General features: G+C 42.2%; 1 long non-coding RNA gene across 1 annotated transcript in view; it reads right to left on the bottom strand.

The window, feature by feature from the left end:
- Positions 1-12,568, bottom strand: part of LOC310658722 — a 51,739-nt gene extending 39,171 nt beyond the window's left edge. Inside the window, exon 1 of the long non-coding RNA XR_014502454.1 lies at positions 12,465-12,568. This is a non-coding gene — a long non-coding RNA (uncharacterized lncRNA). The remainder of the gene's footprint in view (positions 1-12,464) is intronic.
- Between the last annotated feature and the right edge of the window lie 6,992 nt (positions 12,569-19,560).

The following is a 19,560-nucleotide window of genomic DNA, read 5'->3' as shown; positions in this document are numbered from 1 at the left end:
TTGTGAGGAATCCTATTCAGAATAAGGGAATTTCCCTTTAAAAAAGGGAAACGTTGACAGCTATGGCAAATGCTCAATAAACAGGTTTTCTGGAGGTAACCAGTTTTGAAACTTTGTTTCTTCCATCTAACTCTAGAAAGTTTCCCCTCTGTGCTACCATCCTAAATGCACACTTGAACGCAACAGGACTTACATTTCAGAAAGCATGCACAGGACAAAGTTATATGTTTGCAGTTACTAACAGGTGGAGGGCCTCAAACTTTTGTATGCAAGATTGTGATCCCTGTTTACATAGTCTGAGATAAATATTCTGGAAAGCAGAAGAGGAGAGAGAAGTTTAAAATTGTACTTAGGAAGGGGACTGTATGCCTAAAAGACCATTAGCCACTGAGTGCAAGGCTCAGTGCAGTAATAAATCATTTCATTTTCTATTATTCATAACTTTAGCATCCTGTATGCATCTGAATAAGCATGCAAGCATATTTCGCCATAAAGGCTGCTTGGTGAGCCAATCATTTGGAAAGTAACTTTTTTAGATTATGAGCAACCCGGCAAGGCATCACTTTTTAAAGATTATTTTAATGACACCTAAGCCAATAATTAAAGAGAAAATCCTCAATTTTACATTTCAAAGAAGTTAAATCTGTTTCAAGCCCCCAAAATGGAATCAGGAGTGTAGGTAGAACAAAAAAAAAAAGTGGTATTAAATGTTATTTCAGATACTTTATCGTAGAAGGGTGCCAAGCCTCAGTGCCCCAAAGGAGCCAATAAGGTTTTGGGTTATTTTAGGAAACCTCAAGGGCAGGCAGAAACAGGCTTGCTGCTTTGTTTGACTGAAACCTCATAATAACCTGTAACACTAAGCTCTTGGACACTAAGCATCGTCAAGTTGACATTTCCAGCTTACTGTGAAAGAAAAGAAAAGGTTCCCAGATATTTAAAGGATCCCACCGGTTTGATTTGGATACTATCCAGTGAAAGTTTATGGGCATGATACCAACATGCAAAACTGATTATTGATTTTAAGTTTACATTAGTCCTCACCACAGTCTTTGGGCCTCTGAGGTGAATGTGTCTTGGCTTAAAGAGAGGACCATGCTTACAAGCCCCCCTTGCCCCCGCATGCAGGCTTCACTTTCACAAATCTTTGAGATTGAGAGGAAACGTATGAATATCATATTGTCAGCATACATGAGAAAGAGATTTGTATTCCCAATTTTCAGGGGACCAAATCTTTCATGTTACAATGATTTCAATATGTCATTCACAGAGAGCTTGAATAGTAAGGAAGTTATGAAATCCCTGCCTTTCTTCTCACAAGAGTCTGACAGGACATCAACCTTATTCAAATTAGTAAAAGTAAACATCTATCTCAGCCTTGACCAACCTGGTGTACCTTCCAGATGGGAGCTGTATTCCAAAACATCTGGAGGGCACTGGACTAGCCAAGGCTGATCTGTCCTAATCAATAAAATTAATTCCCCTGAATCATAAGGCCAACCTAATGATAAAGCTATGAATCCAACAAACACACATTTCAACATTGAACATTTCAGTACATAAAAATGGAGGAAGACTGTTCTAAGGCTGATCCTTAACTGTGATGGGCTACCGTAGATATATCTGTGTTTGTTCTTAAGTGCTGTGGGTAGTTGGGATGACAGTCACCTGTTGGGATGCAGGTGGCGCTGTGGTCTAAACCACTGTGCCTCTTTGGCATGTCGCTCAAAAGGTTGGTGGTTCGAATCCCCGCAATAGAGTGAGCTCCCGTTGATTTGTCCCAGCTCCTGCCAACTTAGCCATTCAGAAGCACGCCAGTGCAAGCAGATAAATAGGTACTGCTGCAGCAGAAAGGTAAACAGTGTTTCCATGCGCTCTGGTTTCTGTCATGGTGTTCTGTTGTGCCAGAAGCAGTTTAGTCATGCTGGCCACATGACCCGGAAAGCTGTCTGTGGACAAATATCGGCTCCCTTGGCCTGAAAGTGAGATGAGTGTCGCAACCCCAAAGTCACCTTTGACCGGACTTAAGCATCCAGGGGGTCTTACCTTTTACCACCTGTAAGGCAAAAGTATAGAGACAAATAATAGCTTTGTTGGCTAATTACAATTGAAGAACATCTAATATCCTAAAACACAGAGGAATTATTTCAGAAGAACAACTCTTAATTGTACAAGCATTTCTTTTTCATATTTGTGGTCTTTCTGACAAGTTGAGACTGTTTCCAGAATTATATGCTTTGTTAGCCAAAGCTCCTTTTTACCATTCTGGTTAATCTCAAGCCAAACACAGCTACTTCCCCATACAAATGCTTAAAAGGTACCTTTAATTTATGACTACTTAGAGGCCCTAGGTTTTAAGGGATTTATGAACATATGAATAAAATACTCTGTCATGCATGTGGATCAAAAAATCTTTTCCTAGTGGGATGTAAAGCAAGGCACATTGCCAAGTGAGTACACAGACTCTCAACGAATTTTGCAGAATTCTGAATGATGAACAAAGGATTAAAGAACATAACATTCAATACTGGAACAATGACGCTCCAGATTTAAGTGCTCAGTTTCTGTGACTAATGGGTACAATACTTACACTGATCCAATGTTTACCTCAATCTCAGCGTAATTGCAAGTATTTCTGCTGCTATTAAAGGTTCCATGACGTGCACTAAAGTAGCATGGCTGCCAAGAGATCACATCAGGTGTACCACAGTATTTTTTAGGTTGTTTTAAGCAATGATATATTTGAATTATAGTGAACATACCCATCATTCAAAATTCAGACATCTCCACATTTTGCAATGCAATTCTCCAGCCATGTAATGTGTTCCAAAATGCATGGCCTAGGGGAAAGTGTGTATAACAATGTATACATTAGTGAAAATAACATGCAACACTGTGTTACATTCGTATGTGTCAGTGGGGCACATATAAGTACGTATAAGTGCACCTTATGCCCTGCCCTATTCTGCCCTCATTTTGCCTTCTTCTGGGTCAAAAAGGACCCACGTGTCAGCAATCGCATGCCAATTGGATATGCTTAAAATGGTTGTCACCTGTAGTAGGAAGCAAGACCCGAATGGTATCCTGTTAAGATCATTTGACTGTTCTGTTGAGAAGGCAGGCTCAAATTAGTGTAAATGCTCCATATGACCAGTTTATTGGTCATTCATCCTGATTTGCTCACACAAAGCTTACATGGAGGTTAGAATATGTCTGGACCTTTTGAGCAACAGTTCTGATCTGTTTGAGGAGTGGCTATACAACAAGGGGACATGGGTGGCGCTGTGGGTTAAACCACAGAACCTAGGACTTGCTGATCAGAAGGTCAGTGGTTCGAATCCTAGCGACGGTGTGAGCTCCCGTTGCTCGGTCCCTGCTCCTGCCAACCTAGCAGTTCGAAAGCACGTCAAAAGTACAAGTACATAAATAGGGAAGGTAAACGGCATTTCCGTGCGCTGCTCTGGTTTGCCAGAAGCAGCTTAGTCATGCTGGCCACATGACCCAGAAGCTGTACGCCGGCTCCCTCGGCTAATAAAGCGAGATGAGCGCCACATCCCCAGAGTCAGTCATGACTGGACCTAATGGTCAGGGGTCCCTTTACCTTTATACAACAAGGGACATTCATAATGAATTGCTTACAGAGTGCTTATACGTCTTCCCATTAGAAATTCATTAATTCCACACTTTTCAGAGCATTTCCTTGCCCTTACTGCAAAAAATCTTTCCCGCCCCCCAAATAGATTTGTTGCACTAGGGTGACAGAGTGCTTTGATCTGCTTTGACTGCACAAATCCCGATTTCCGATATGTGCTTAAATTCCTCCCACAAAACAGCAACACTCTGGAGGCCCCTACACACATCTGTCTTCACCCCTAGAAAGCAATACTGTCATCTAACTTTAAGGAAGCAAAGCTGTTCTTATTCACGACAGTGCACATTCGGGTCAAAGCTAATCCATCAATGTGGACCACTTTAAAAATACTAAAGAACCCAACTTACATGTTTCCCCCGTTTGATTTTCTCACCCTAAAGAAATCCTTTAGGTTTTCATTCTGATTTTATGCTGGTTCTACCATTCTAAAATAAATCATTTATTTTATTTTTTTGTGTTATCAGTGTCCTTTTTATTCAGGGAGCCTTCAGGAGGAAGGAGTGGGTGGTTAAATTCCTTTTTAAAAAGAAAATATCTACAGATAGTACAGCCTTTAAGAGAGAGTTGTAACTTTACGATGGCCTCCCTGTCTATTTGGCAATGGGAAATGATTTCCTAGAAAACATGAGATAAAAACAAACAAACAAACAACAGTGGTTCCAAATTTGTAATGTTGGACATTCGCAACAAGCTCTGGTCATTTTTCAGCTTCCTTCATCTCTCAAAGGACTTTGTTGCTGTCCATCCCCCTCATTTAGCAGTGGTAGAAAAGAACTGGAGGAATCAAGGTGTTTGTGCTTCTTCTCCAGCTCCTGAAAATGAAAGGACGATTACTAGTGTTCCCTTCATCGAAAAGCTAAAGAAAAAAGCCTATCTACCCCTTAGGCATGTGTAATAGATTTTAGTGAACATTCAGTCATATTTTCAGCCTCACCCACCCACCCTGCTGTCTGTTTTGCTCGGCTTCTCCCATCTCCTCACCCAAACATAGATCCTGCTCAGGAAAACTTCAGCAAGCTCTAACTTACAGTTAACAGAATACAGCTTATAGGCTAATGCGTGTCTTTGTCAATCAGCACTTTTCTATGGGAATGTGTACATCTGTGTTTTCATATAAATGCTTGATTACAGTAGTGTTATGAATGAACTGGTTTTCATTCACTGGGCTAAACTTGACACTCCATGAGCTTTCCCAAACACATCTGCTTTGTTGTTATGTACAGAAGCTTTAATGGTGCGTGAAATATAGCTTCACGGCACAACCCTACACATGTTTACTCCAGAGTAAGTTTCATAGCCTTTTATTGGGGCCTACTCCCTAGTATGTGTAGTGCTGAACTACCTTGAAGCTCAAATAAAAAGAAGGTTTATCCTAATTTGCAAAGAACTTCATTACCTTCAATATAAAAAATGGAATGAATTGCTTTGTATTGTGGAGGGCCTTGAGAACCAAATTAATAACTTAAGCCCCTTCATGCTAAATTCAAATTATTATTATTATTATTATTATTATTATTATTATTATTATTATTATTTATGCAGCCTGCAAGAACAATTAGGTGAAGGAAATATTTTAATCCTTTAAACTGAAGTGGAAATGTGCTAAATAAAATTACCTTTCTGAATTAAATTACGCACTTTTGAAAAACAACGTTGCACCAATCTATCGTTTGTGAAAGCACGTTTCGATTTATACGGAAACAGGCCTTAATCTGAACATCGATTTAATATCACACATACAAGCAGTTGCTGACTTCATGCCAAGAACTGTGGCCTTTGTCCAGCAGCATTCGGCCACAACTCATAACCAGAAAGAGACTCTGATTACTCAAACAGTGTTTAAGGACATGAAAGATAGCTTCAGTATATGCACCCTGTGTGAAAACTAGGATCCTAATTCATAAAAGCACAAGGCAGAATTGCAGAGCAAGACAGGAAATTTGCAGTTCAGAAAATGACATCAAAGTTCCTGCATGTTTGTTAATATGCTCAGTGGTCAAAGTCCTAATGTTACTCCATTTGCAATCTGGATCACTGATATAGAGTAGTCAATCAGCTATAACCAACCCCGCCTTCCAACTTGATTGTTGGAAAATAAAAGGACTTCCATCAGTTGTTTTGTTGCTAAAAGCAGAGAACCCAACTCAGAAACTTTTCTTCTGAATTGGCTTGCACCCAATGGTGCTGTGGCACAAGCGGAAGAGAATTTGGCTTGTGCAAAACCACCAGTTTGGGGCTGATACCTGCTATAGCTTCCTGTGTCAATAGCATGGCCATGTATACTGTCTCTAAACTGAATGGCAGAAGCTCTCCATCTGGTAGAGCAGGAGAGGGCGAAGAAAGAGCTATGAGTGGAGGGGGGTTCCCATCCTCTGGACCTCCTGGAGAACTCAAGAAACCGACTGCTTCTGGAACTGGGTGTGGAGAGCACAGCTGTCTGGGACACAGCTATGGGCTGTCTGAGGGAATAGCATCCACCTTGGGCCTGCCCACAAAAAGCAAATCTAGAGTGAAAGACTAGGGTGATGTCTGCTGTTTTCGGAACCCTTCTAAGTTGTGAGACTTTTGTGGTTGAGCTGAGAGTTTGTTTAGACTCTGGTGCTGAGAGGGACGGTGTATCAGAAGGAAAATGAACTGATATTGATTTCTATATATATTAGTAACTTTGTACTGATGTAACATGTTTATATGTAACTGTGTATTGATGTAATTTTTTTGTTCAAGTTGTTTGTCGCTGCTTCAGTTTTTTGAACACCACTCAGCCGCATTTTAAATATGCTAAGTAGTGTGTAAATTAAATAATCAATCAATCTCCAGAACTGAAGACAGGATCTGCTTGAATTAGGAGGCTTCTGCCTTCAAAACATATGTTCCACCACAGAGCTCTAGTCCTCTTCTTTAACAGTTGAACCTCCTACTGAATCCAAGCTGAAACTAATGAGCCACTTCTGTCACCATTGTGAGAACTAATTACCCAGAGTCTTTCAACCTGGAACTGTAGCACCGGTTCATAAAATGATTACACAGAAAAATCCTGGCATCCAGTTTAATGCTAAGGCTGCATTTTGTGCTGTGTGCCACAGGTTACAGCCACCTAGAAAGCAAAATGGAGTCTGAATGTGAGATTAGAATTCAAATCATATTGAAACAATAACTGTGAAGCTATTCAACTTTGTTGGCAAAGTTGAGTAAAATGCCATTTATTTAATGAATCCAGCTCACAAAGAAAATCCACAGGTGTTTAAGAGTTCTTTGTTCTCACATGTGAAAGGAGAGACTAAGGGACACTTACCTTTGAGAGTGAATATTGCTGAATTCTAAGAAGTGCAGTGATTTATGAAAGTCAGCAGTTCTTCACCTGTATCCAAAAGAAATAAGGAAGAGCAATAGATCATTCTGCACTAACATTTAAATTAAATGTAAAACCTGTGAGTTTGGAAAGATCCCATGATAAAAGACAGGGCTCTCTGAGGAATTATATCCACAGCTTGAAAGAACAATGTTAATAAATCTAGACTCTATTGTAATGGAGACCACGAAAGGGACATGGCGCTGGAAAAAGGATGAGACAATAAGATAAAGGTCATAAGATGAGCCCTGTTGAATCACACCAAAGGTCTACTTAGTCCAGGATCCTGCTTCACAGAAGTACTCACCAGAGGCCTCTATTAAGCCCCTTACCATCATTTCCCACTATCACCACTGCTCAGAAACCATTAGTATTTAGTAGCACACTGGTGATTTGATGTAGGCAAATTTGTGCAGCATCTTTTACAGCCAGCGGCTATGACACACCCTGTGGCACTAAATGCCTTCAATGAACTAATGACTTCCTTTTATATTTCAGGTATAGTAGACTCCACAGCATCTCTGTGGGAAGGCGCCATCTCATTCAGATAGGTCATGGAGCTGCAATCCTCGAAATGCCTCACTGAGGCACATGGTATGAAGTCGTTGTCCATACAGTAGTACCTTGGTTCTCGAACTTAATCCATTCTGGAGTCCATTCAATTTCCAAAACTGTTCAAAAACCAAGGCACTGCTTCCGATTGGCTGCAGGAGCTTCCTGCACTCAAGCAGAAGCTGCGTCGGACATTCGGCTTCTGAAAAACATTCGCAAACTGGAATGCTTACTTCAAGGTTTGAGGCGTTCGGGAGCCAATTTGTTTGACAACTAAGCCGTTCAAGAACCAAGGTACCCCTGTATTAACTTTGCAAGGTGAAATCCTTGATATCTGTGGGGTTTCATGTACTTTTCGCTTATATTCCAGTTGCATGGGGATTAATGGCAGGATGACAAAAATGGACTTTACGGACCATTATGGTCTCTAAGCGCCTGGAATCAGCACCACTGATTATGCAAATATCCAAAGACCTTAACACCCATAGTACACTTATGCTTTTGATAAACACCAACTTTGCCTAGATACCTGTTCAAATGTTAGGTTAGCTTATATCACTCTGTATGCAAACTAAGATGGAAGAATTGATGTTTATTGTATTCTTAATTAACCGGTGGTTGTGGGGTTTTTTCCTGTGTTTTTATTATTCTTTCTTTCTTCCCTCCCACTTTTGTTTCCACACCCCCCCCCCGTATCATCAAAAACTTTGCATTAAAAACAGTTTTAAAAAGAACTAATTCCTTTGGCCTGTCTGCTGATAGTCTTTTCCAGAGTGACCCCAAGAAGCAGAAGCAACAAACTAGACTCTTTAGGAAAGGCCATAACATGTTCCTGTTCGAGGAAAGTTACAATTATAAGAGGACCAGCGCCATGCCATCACTGGGAGGGTATCATGTTTTCAAGAGAAGATTGTCATCAGGTGTTAGCATTTATAAGTGATATTCTCTCCCTCTGGTCCATCTGAAATCTCATCATTCACACTCATTGGACTGGTTGGCAGGTCACATTAAACTATGGCTTTAAACCCCAGCTTCAACTTGTGGTTGGTGAAGAGAGAATTTACCAGGAAGGAGCAAAGCAGCTGTGAGCTCCTCTCTGGGAGTTCACATGTTTGCACAGTCCGGGTAAGTCACTGTTTGGCTTATCATGACTCATGAACCAGGCCATTGTAATGCCGCATGATAAAGAACAGTTTGAACATGGCCCTTGTTATTGAGAAAGTAAAATATTTTGCTCAATTCAGGAACACAGTTACTTAACATAATACTTGGGGAGGAGGAGATATATATTTTTAAAAATACTTATTATTTGTGTTCAGTTTAATTTTATGTTTTGCTTTAGTGCCAGTTTCCCTTGCATTTCTTTCCTAGCAGCAAATTGCATTACAAACTCGAATGTGTTGGTTCTGTCTTCAGGCAGTCGCAATTATTTTCCACTCTTCATCTTCTTGCTTATCAATGGTAGGTCTCTCTTCTCACAAACAGCTGAAGCAGACTGTCCTGTCACAATCAATTCCTGAGATGGCTTCCCATTATTGAAGCAAAGCTGTTTCCATTATCTTTCCTAGTCTTCCCTGTTCTACGTTACTTAGTCTTTACTTACTATTTTCTTGTAAGAGGAAAATTGCCCATACTGCACCTCAGAAACAACTGTGATTGATAGGAAATCTATCTGTCCGAAATGCCAGCCAGAAATACTGATTGCTGTTGGGAACATAACACTAATGTTGTATAATAGAGCAAAGAATTATCTGGTTTTTAGCACCACAAGGGACTAAAAAACTTCCTACTAGTGCTAACCTCCATTAACATTTTGCTGCTACCCCTCCATGGTGCACGGATACATGTATAACTTAACGAATCACTAAAATGATTATATTTTCATTTGAAAGAATGCCAGTAATTGCTTCAAAAAAGAATGAACTCAGCTAGATGAGCAAATTGGAAGGCAGATTATTTGTCTCCCCTTCTCTACAAGGAGGATCTTTCATTTAGGCTCCAATCTTAACCTCACTTACCTGGGAGTAAGCCCCACTGAATTCAATAGGACTTCAGTCTGGGTACCTATCATTAAGATTGCACTGTAAATTATTTACTGATCAGCCAAATGGCTTGCTGTAAATGAAGAGAGAAAGAATGGCAAGAGATTAGTGGATTTATGAGATTTGGAGCATCACCAAGATAGCTAAAATGACATTTTATAAGAATCCAGATGGGCTGGAAACCTGAAAATTCCCACATGAGGTGGGAATCTTAATTTAGGAGGTTGTCAGACTTAAGAGAGTGCACTAGACTCCAGAACACATCCTCCTGGAGGTCAGGAGCTTATTAAAGGCTAATTCCTTTCCAGGGAAAAGTAGGGTCAAGGAAAGGAGTCAAAAACCCAAACCCACTTGCCACTCTCATGCCCATTTATTAAAGAACATATTACAGCATTGAATAAATCTGTGGTTCTGCTTATTCATAAAGAAGAGTTCATAAGAGTATTCACTGTTCTCTCGCTTTGCTGGTTGTAGCTACTTACATAAAACCCTTCACCATATTGTACCAATAGAAGCAGTATATTTCCTAAGATAGGGGCATATCTATACCACGTTTCTCTCAAGAGATGGTTCAGTGCCATTTAAATTTGTGTTGTTGCAGCTTTCTTGGCTGCTGAATTGCTGATAATCCAAGGACAGTCGAAAACTCTTTCAGGAGGAGATAATAGTTTGAAGATTTCTCTACCCCTCATCAATCTATCTGCAAGAAGTGGAATCTGTGACCACAATGCGCTGCTGAGGTATGCATGTAGCAAAGGAAAGAGTTTGCACTTTTGAATTTGGGGAGAGAGAGCCAAAATTTTAGCTAGAGTTAGCTAAAGTGGGAGTGCTATAACGGTGAGCTCCCAATGCTTTGTCCCAGCTCCTGCCAACCTAGCAGTTTGAAAGCATGCCAGTGCAAGTAGATAAATAGGTACCACTGCGGTAGGAAGGTAAACAGTGTTTCCGTCCGCTCTGCCTTCCATCATGGTGCTCCATTGCCCCAGAAGTGGTTTAGTCATGCTGACCACATGACCTGAAAAGCTGTCTGTGAACAAACGCCAGCTCCCTCGGCCTTAAAGTGAGATGAGCGCTGCAACTCCATAGTCACCTTTGACTGGACCTAACTGTCCAGGGGTCCTTTACCTTTTTTGTTTTTACCTTCTCTGGAATTGTTTGAATTAGGCTAAGCAGATACACTGCCTGCTATAGGACTGCCATCATTTGCTTGTCTACCTGTAAATCAAGCAAATATTGGCAAATAGTACAAAGGCAGTAAAAAGTTTCCAGGGAGTTCTCTGTCATCCAAAGGAGATAAAATCCTCGTGTTGTTTAACTTTTCCCCAGTAGGGGAATACTTTAATGTAGAGATGGCATTATAGTGTTTAGAATTGTATTAAAAGCAATTAACAATAAGCTCCCTAAAATCTGTAAGAAGGAACAGAAAACATGAAAGAGTTCAGGGAGCCTAATTCCATAAGCTTTCTTTTATGAGTAATGTGAAGGTCAAGCAATATTTCAAGGATTTCAAAAGAATTATCACCAGGATTTGGACTTGTTTGAAAGGAAGTCTTGAATCCTACGATATTGTGTCCCCATAAAACTGAGGAACAGACTGCGTGTGAAAGGATCTAAACAGTCCTGCTTGAAGAGATGCTTGCCAAGTTCCCCGTCACGTGCTTACCAGATGCAGCGCTTCATTTAAAAACATATTTGCATTTTGTGTGCATGTGTAAAAAAAGGTTGACCAACTGCACCGTAAGTGCAAAATTCAAGGGATATACGTGTTTCGGTTCTCATAATTGTTCCAGAAAGTGTGAATTCGATAGGTTCGGTTTCAAAGGAGACCTGAATTGAATTTCTCTCCAATCCCCACCCACAGATTTGTTTCATTTCTGAGCCTCAAGCAGACATAGACCACATGTTTTCAAACTACTCCCTGTAGGTTTAGTTGCCGGAAGTCCTTGTGCCCCCTGCTTTCCTTCCCCCCTTCCCAAACCTTCTCCCTTTAGACTTGACCATAGTCCCTTTGCTTAATTTCCAGCCAATATCTAGGCTGATGATAGCCGGAAATAAGTTACAAAGATGAGTCATGGTCCAGCTGAAGACAACCTTCCTGTCCCTTTCCCATGGGTTTCTGAACTCTTTTGGGGACAGGGTTCATGCGACTTTAAAAGTTGCCTTAAAGACAGAACTATAACATCTGTAGCTCACCCTACCCCATAGCCTTGCAAGTAATCATCAGCAATGAGTTTTGTGGGAAACAATCTAGTGTGGTATAGAGATTTTTGGAGCGTCACTGCAATCCTTCTGAAGAAGTGTGCATGCACATGAAAGCTCATACCAATAACAAACTTAGTTGGTCTCTAAGGTGCTACTGGAAGGAATTTTTAAATTTTGTTTCAACTAAGGCAGACCAACACGGCTACCTACCTGTAACTGCAATCCTGGTGTGATATCACATTTTATGACAATGCTGCACAGCACATACTGGTGTGTCTTGGGGTAACAGCATCAGAGGCTGGTGAAGACATTTTGGAATTCAAGTGATTTAGCTACATTTTGGTTTTTTGCCATGATTTTTAAGTATTACCCAAGTCTATCTCCCTATGATTCATTACTCCACAGGAACGATATCGTTCTAAACACTTCAGCTTTATTGGTCAAGCTAGATGTAACATTAAATGACTCCTTGAACATGGCATGCACATTTATTTGTTTTTAAAAAATGCAAATAGCGGGCACTGTGGAGTTTGGCTGATGATTACCAGGATCACAGTAGGTGGGGAAAGGGAGTTTAGCCATGCCTTCTCCTGCAAGTTGCTAAAGTTTCTGTTTACATTAGGAGGAAAGCTCGTTCTGTGCATAGGAGCTATGATGCTTCACCCACAGAGAGCCAGTGTGGTGTAGTGGTTGAGAGTGGTAGTCTTGTAATCTAGGGAACCAGGTTCGCGTCTCCGCTCCTCCACATGCAGCTGCTGGGTGACCTTGGGCCAGTCACACTTCCTTGAAGTCTCTCAGCCCCACTCACCTCACTGAGTGTTTGTTGTGGGGGAGGAAGGGAAAGGAGAATGTTAGCCGCTTTGAGACTCCTTAAAGGGAGTGAAAGGCGGGATATCAAATCCAAACTCTTCTTCTTGTGAATCCACTTGGTTTTTAGAATGATTTGGAGATGCCTTGGTAATTTGGGGTTATCACTAGCTTGGTGGACCCAATGGTTTCAGCCACAGCCTTTCTTCTTGAGGCCTTCTTCTTAAGCAGGGGTCAGCAAAGTTTTTGTGGCTTGGGCCAGTTCAGGATCCCACAGATGCCGCAGTGGGCCGGAGTGTGTGTGTGCATGCACACATGCGCAAACGCTATTTCTGGCACTCCTTCTGGTGTGGAGGAGGCGTGCAGCCAATGGGAAGCCGGCTGGCATCACGGAAGGTGGTCCCTGCTCTGTGCCATTTTAGCATGGCGCACAGGAGCTGACCAAGTGGCGGCAGGGGTCCCCGAGCAGGTGGCGGGGGTCAGTGGGCCGGTTAAATGACCTCCATGGGCTGCTTGTGGCCCATAGGCCTTAGGTTGCCAACCCCTGTTCTTAAGCATGAGGGAGGAGTACACCTGCAGACCACATCTTGACCTATCTATGCTCAGCCACACATACGAATACTGGAGGGATGCTCTGTGAGTGCAGCTAAATGCAGTTGCACACAACTGAGTGCATGGAAGGAGCATGGCTGAACAGGACTATGTTTTGGACATGACAATGCACATATGGCCTCTCTGTTGACAAGAAAACAAAGGCAGCCACATTTCACACCACTTAAAGCACTAAAATCCCATTTTGAACAGGCAGCACTTCTCCCAAAAAATCCTGGGAACTGTACTTCATTAAAGGTGCTGAAAGTTTTAGGAGATCCCTCACAGAGCTGCAATTCTCAGAGTAGTTTAAGAAAGCCTCTCCTCTTGCAAAGAGGGGAGGGGTTGTGGGTGGGACCCGATGTCTGCCTCATGCAGGGGGGGTTGCCCTCTGCTCCCCCCACTCACCTGGCTGGCGCACCTCACCCACAGGTAAGCCCCCAATCGGGCGGCTTGGAGGGGGCAGGGTTTGCAGCTCAACTTGCTGCTGCGCCACCCATGCGGCCTCATTTTCCACCTTTCTGTCGCGAGTCACCCACCCTCCACTCCCTTAGAGCTCAGGGTTTTGTTTTTTTCTCTTGGCCTTGCTATGGACCTTAGGTTGGTCGCCCAGGTTGTCCAGGGGGCCTGGTAGGAATTTTTCCATTTGGCATTAGGCCTTGTGGTTTTTTCGCCTACCTCATAGCAATCGTCACAACTTTCTTGGTATTGGTGGGTAGGTTAGGCATTGGAATGTGTTTGTGGTGTGTGGAAGGGCTAGGTGTGGCCATCGCCTACGCCTTCAATTTTGGGTATTCCGTTAAAGGAATCCGGCGGTCGTGAATCCTGTCCGATGCCTGTGTGGCGGGGGGCCATGGCACGACCCTCGGTGACATCAGGGGAGAGCTTATAGTTGGATTAGCATCAACAGGCTCCACCTACTGGTGAATAAACCCCCTTTTTATGCTCACCCCTCTTCGAGTGGGTGGAGTCAATTGTCGTGATCCAATGCCTAAGCCAATACCTTTTCACTTGCTGTAATCAATAAAGTTGTGGCCTTTTCTTGCCCATTAACCTTATATTACGTGTCCGTGTGTCTTCATTTCACTAAGCGGGGATCGGGTCCTCGAACCACAATCAAATACTCTTGATGGGGGACTCTGGGAATTGTAGCTCTGTGAGGGGCTTCTTAACAAATCTCAGCAGTTTTAACAAAGTACAGCTCCAATAATTCTTTGGGAGAAATGCTGCCTGTTCAAAATGGGATCGTTGTGCTTTAAATATATGGTGTGAATGTGGCTGATGCCCTTTTGGCTTGATCACAGGAGCTCCAAGATATGAAGTTGAAAGAGAGATAGCGAGAGCATACACTGAGTGCAAATTAGAGGACACCCCAAAGTCTATGTGATGATGGCAAAAATCTATTTTTCTCTGACACCACAGCATCTGATCGACATCCTCTAGTTGAGTTCTGCCAAACAGGAAAGGCTTTATTACATTCAGTTTTCCCAAAGTGTAAATAATCGCCAATGGACTGCTGTGACCAGCTTCCTAGATATTTTACAGATACAATTGTTGATATTTCTCCCAACTCGGATTCTGGCATTTTTGCAGGCCTAGGTGTGATTGTATTTGAATTTTCTGCTTGTGCCATTTTGTTGGGCAAGATGGGGGTAAGATTTTTGGAAATTGTAAATGTGGGAGTTGCCCTTGATCATCATGGCTTGTAAAAACCAACCCGTTTTTGCTGAGTTCCTTTTTGACAGCTTTTAAATGGACATTTCGGGGACCAAGTAAAAGTAGCTGTAACTTTCCCCTTATAGGAAAAGCCCCCTTTCTCTGATATAAACAATTCTAGACTGGTATCTAATTTAGTAGCTGCATAATGGAGTGGGCTGTTTGGGACTACTCCAGGTTCTCTTGGAGAATAAGGATTTTTCTGGACTCATATAAACCACAGCAGGATTCAGAACAGACAATGCTTTATCTTTTAGCAAGCATCTGAAAGCATGGCTGTTTTGGAGCACATTTTTGGTGGTCTGACATAAGATGAGATCATGGTATTAGTTAATTGCTGCTGGTTAGTTATTCATATGTCCTGTAGCATTTTATTGATAGGTCTTTGTTTTTCATTATGATTGCTTTTTCTGATTTTATTGTTGTTTTAAGATCATTAGCTGTTTATGCTTCAGTTGTTGTTCCCAACAGAGAATCATAGCATAGAACTAACCAATGATGTAATGCTTAGATTCACAGTTAAACTGAAAACAAAGAAGGGAGTGGGAGGATGAAAATCTTTGAACATGGACCTAGAGACCTTGGATTAAATCCCAACTCAGCCACGAAGCTAATTGGGTGACTTTGGGCCAGTCACCATTTTTTTTCCAGCCCAGTCTACCCCTCAAAGCTGCTGTGAGGATAAAATGGAGGGGGCATGTACGTGATTCTGAACTCCTTTGTGAGATTAAAAAAAAAGTTATTTAAATAGTGAGTTTACCTGAGAAGACTCTTGCATAATTCTTTATGGCCTTTCTTTTCTCCCTGTGGGGGAAAGAAAAACCTGTAGTGCTTCCTTTTTCCATATTAAAATAATGCTCTTCAACCTTTTCTTGATGAAATGTCTATGAAATCACAGTATAGTAAATAAATGATTTCCCCACACTTCTTAAACAGAACCTTCCTTCATTATTCATCTGTTCTTTTTACAAAAGAAATGAATTATTGACTGTGTTTACTTACTTTAACATAACATTAAAATGAAGAGTCTGCCAAAGAGTTGACCTTTCAGAATGCTACATGGTCTGTTAAAAACTATAGAACTGTCTCCATAGTTTTATATTGGGGCAGGTTTGTGAAGGTGCCCGCTTCATCTTCTCACTACTAGGCTATGGGGCTGTCACATGATAATGTTAATTTTTGGCTTGGTTAAAAGTATAAATACTAGATATGGTATAATTAAAAAGGGGAAATTCCCTGGATGCCCAGATCAAGGTTTGGGACAAATAATATTTGGTGAGAGAGTCCCAGCAGAGAATTAAAATCACGAAACATTCAGCCAAGCAAAACATGGAAATATAAGCTGCTAGGCTTTTAAAATATCCCCTTTTAAGTTGCTTCCAAAGTTCCCCACTTCCCTTAGCATAGAAAGAGACCACATATTTGGTAAGTTAAAAATGTTTTACTTAAAAACTCTTCAAAGGTAAGATTCATGTGCTTTTCCATACAGCAGTAAGAAAAGATAGGCAGTACAGTGGTACCTCAGGTTACATATGCTTCAGGTTACAGACTCCACTAACCCAGAAATAGTACCTCGGGTTAAGAACTTTGCTTCAGGGTGAGAACAGAAATCATGCTCCGGCGGTGCAGCGGCAGCAGGAGGCCCCATTAGCTAAAGTGGTGCTTCAGGTTAAGAACAGTTTCAGGTTAAGAGCGGATCTCCGGAACGAATTAAGTACTTAACCCGAGGTACCACTGCATAATTTAGGTTCTGAAATGGTAAATGTTTCTAACTTTTTTGTATAGAAACACAAAGAAACCACACAGTCTAAGCTTGGAGCATCCCTCTTAAACCTCCTTACTGATATGGTTCACATGGTAGAAGAAAGAGAACAAAGAGTTGGGTAACCCTTCTTCCCAAGATGAGGGGGTGTGGCCTAGTTAAACTTGGGGGGACAGCTTACTCTATGCTCTTAACCCCTTCATGCATTCATTAGAGTTAAACATGTTGGTTATATGAAGCTGATGTTTTAGGACTCTCATAATCTCTGACCGGGGGGGTCACATATTTTCCACTGTTTTTGTAGAGTTTTTCACACACAGGAGGAAAGAGAAGTCAGGTAGACCATGGCAGGTCAACAGAGATGGATGGATGGATGGATGGATGGATGGATGGAAATTGGGCAATGCATTTCAGTCTTCAAATATGAAAACAAAATGTTCCTATCATGATGAACTAGTTCGTATAAAACCTGCATGACCTTTTTGTTTTTTGAGCTTGTGCCAATTTGCACATTTTCCAGAATCCTGTGTAACTTTCATAAAATGAAACATAGCCTCTGGAAGCTGAAATTGGGAGCAAAAAAAAGGTGGGTGGTGAACAAATGCCTACTTTTCCCTCCAGCTGTTTTTCTTCTCAAACACACCCTCCTCAAACTGGTTTACTCCCTACAGGGGAGGGACTTTCCTTTGCTGTGGATTGCAAACTTTCGTTAAAATAAGAAACTTGTAAAAGGTCTCCATAAATTCTGTGTATTGGCTCTTACAAAGAGACAAATAGATGAATAATGACAGTGCAACTGTATGATTAATTGCCTTCAATGGCTGTGGACTGTATGAATGGTTTACTTGCTCTTCCATTGTGGTGGTTGGCAAAAGTTACCATCATTCTTGCTTTTCCTTGTATACTGCAATTAGCTATATTCTATTAGTAACATCTGGAGTTCTAGAACTTCCTCAATTAATGGCTTACTGGTGCATGGCGGCAACGTTGACTGTTAGAAGATATTGCCTTGATGCTAGAGAAGCACTGGTAAAAAGGGGCTTTCCCAAAGCTCCTTACCTTGTTAGCCCCATGGCTTCTCCTGACCATCAGGAATGGCATAGAAGGTGGTGTGGGAGGTTGAGCAGGGACTGGAAGTTAACCGAAGACTGAGCAAAGGCACTTTCCATGAGCAGGAACTCTGCTCACAAAAGGTGCCCCTGGCCAGATTTTCAAGAGTCCATTCCAAGTCTTCCTGAGCTGGGAGCTGGGGGCACTCTCATACAGTGGTTCCACTCCTTCCTCCTGGCCATGTTCAGAAAGTGGTGTTGGGAGATGAGTGTTCACACCCCTGGGCTCTCACTTGTGGGGTGCCTCAGGATTCTGTCCTCTCCCCCATGCTTTTTAACATCTACATGAAGCCACTGAGAGAGATCAACAGGAGGTTTGGGCTGGGGGTTCATAAGTATGTGGATGATACCTAGCTCTACCTCTCTTTTAAATCGGAACCAGTGAAGGCGGTGAAGGTCCTGTGTGAGTGTCTGAGGTGGTTGGAGGATGGATGGAAGCTAACAGATTGAGGTTGACTCCTGACAAGACAGAAGTACTGTTTGGGGGGGGTGTGGGTGTGGAGGACTCCCTGGTCCTGAATGGGGTAACTGTGCCTCTGAAGGACCAGATTTGCAGCCTGGGAGTCATTTTGGACTCACAGCTGTCTATGGAGGCACAGGCCAATTCTGTATCCAGGGCAGCTGTCTCCCAGCTCCATCTGGTACGCAGGCTGAGACCCTATCTCCCCGCGGACTGTCTCACCAGAGTGGTGCATGCTCTGGTTATCTCCCACTTGGACTACTGCAATGCACTCTACATGAGGCTACCTTTGAAGGTGACCCGGAAACTACAACTAATCCAGAATGCGGCATGTAGACTGGTGACTGGGAGTGGCCACCAAGACCACACCGGTCCTGAAAGACCTACATTGGCTCCCAGTACGTTTCTGGGCACAATTCAAAGTGTTGGTGCTGACCTTAAAGCCCTAAACGGCCTCGGACCAGTATACCTGAAGGAGTGTCTCCCCCCCCCCCCATCATTCTGCCCGGACACTGTCCAGCGCCGAGGGCCTTCTGGCAGTTCCCTCACTGAGATGAGAGGGCCTTCTGGCAGTTCCCTCTCTTGTATGAGAGAAGCAAAGTTACAGGGAATGAGGCAGAGGGCCTTGTAGGAAGTGGTACCTGCCCTATTAATGCCCTACCATTAGATGTCAAAGAAATAAACAACTATCTGACTTTTAGAAGACACCTGAAGGCAGCCCTGTTTAGGGAAGCTTTTAATATTTGATGAATTATTGTATTTTATTTGATGAATTATTGTATTTTATTTTGCTAGAAGCTGCCCAGAGTGGCTGGGGAAACCCAGCCAGATGGGCGGGGTATAAATAATATGTTGTTGTTGTTTCAGCAAGGTCTATGCCTGGATCCTGGTCACAGAAGGTGCCTTTGGTTTTAGCCTCCTCCTCCACAGTATAGGAGAGGCTTTTTGAGGGGCTTGGGAAGCTGTTGCCTTCCACCACCACCACCCTTCTGCTGATCCTACCCTAGGTCTAAGCCATAATCAAGGCTTACTGAAAACAAATTCAGAAAATGATGGAGCTGACTCCTTTAGAGTCATTGCCTCTTGTATGCAATATCGTGGACAGTTTGTACATCCTGTTTATATTTTACATCAGAGGATTCAGATTCTGTGTACATCATGAAAAGTGAAATGACTATATGGACTGTATGGACAATGAAGAAGTCAGACCAATGGAATTGGAGAGTGGTAGCATCTAAATCAGACAATGAAACACTGACTTCCTGAGAACCACGATGAACAAATTCAACATTGGCTTCAATGAAAACACAGAAAGTTC

Source organism: Podarcis tiliguerta, assembly GCF_965153285.1.
Source record: "Podarcis tiliguerta genome assembly, chromosome: 10".
NCBI lineage: Eukaryota > Metazoa > Chordata > Lepidosauria > Squamata > Lacertidae > Podarcis > Podarcis tiliguerta.
Note: the sequence above shows the minus strand (reverse complement) of the source record. Positions and strands in the feature narration are given on the sequence as shown.